Source organism: Atta colombica, unplaced genomic scaffold (genome assembly GCF_001594045.1).
Source record: "Atta colombica isolate Treedump-2 unplaced genomic scaffold, Acol1.0 scaffold97, whole genome shotgun sequence".
Lineage (NCBI taxonomy): Eukaryota > Metazoa > Arthropoda > Insecta > Hymenoptera > Formicidae > Atta > Atta colombica.
The window spans coordinates 77,770-78,361 of record NW_017259591.1 but is presented as its reverse complement, the minus strand read 5'-3'; the positions used below and the strand labels follow the sequence as shown (position 1 = coordinate 78,361).

The 592-nt window shown below is 22.6% G+C and overlaps 1 protein-coding gene across 1 annotated transcript in view; it reads right to left on the bottom strand.

Moving 5' to 3' along the window:
• LOC108693753 (venom protease) overlaps nucleotides 1-592 on the bottom strand; it is a 5,793-nt gene that overhangs the window by 3,134 nt on the left and 2,067 nt on the right. The gene's annotated exons all lie outside the window — the stretch shown is intronic.

Here is a 592-nt window from a genome sequence, read left to right as displayed (position 1 = left end):
ACTGAAAAAGTTTTTAATTTTTTTAATTATTTACAAAAAAACGTTGCAACATTATCGCAAGAGAAAAATATAACATCGATAAAACAATACTATTGTATTTTTTTATTATATTTTTAAAATTAAAAAAGTATTTTAAAAATAAAAAAAAACAGATTTTAAAGTTTCTATAATAAACTGAGATAAATCTTTTTTGTAAAAAATTTTGAATTCTGAAACAATTATTTGATAAGCAATTGAAAAATGTGTTGTAACTATGAATCAAGTGATGGCGAAAGACAAGAACGATTGTAAATGGAAATTGAAAATGATGATTGTGAAAATGATCAGTTATTTAATAATAGGCCAAATAAATGATCGATTTTGCACAATTGGATGTTTAAAAGTAAAAAGAATAAGTAATTATTCTGCAAAACATCGGAGAAAAATTAATTATTGAATATAATATATATAATACTCGCATAATTAATTAATAATACTCGCATAATTAATAATACTTGCAAAAGCGTGACGTTTTTACTTGTTAATGCAGATACAAGCAAGTTAGGCCATGATACATAGAAAATCTTAAGATGTTATGTGTCGTCTATGTCAA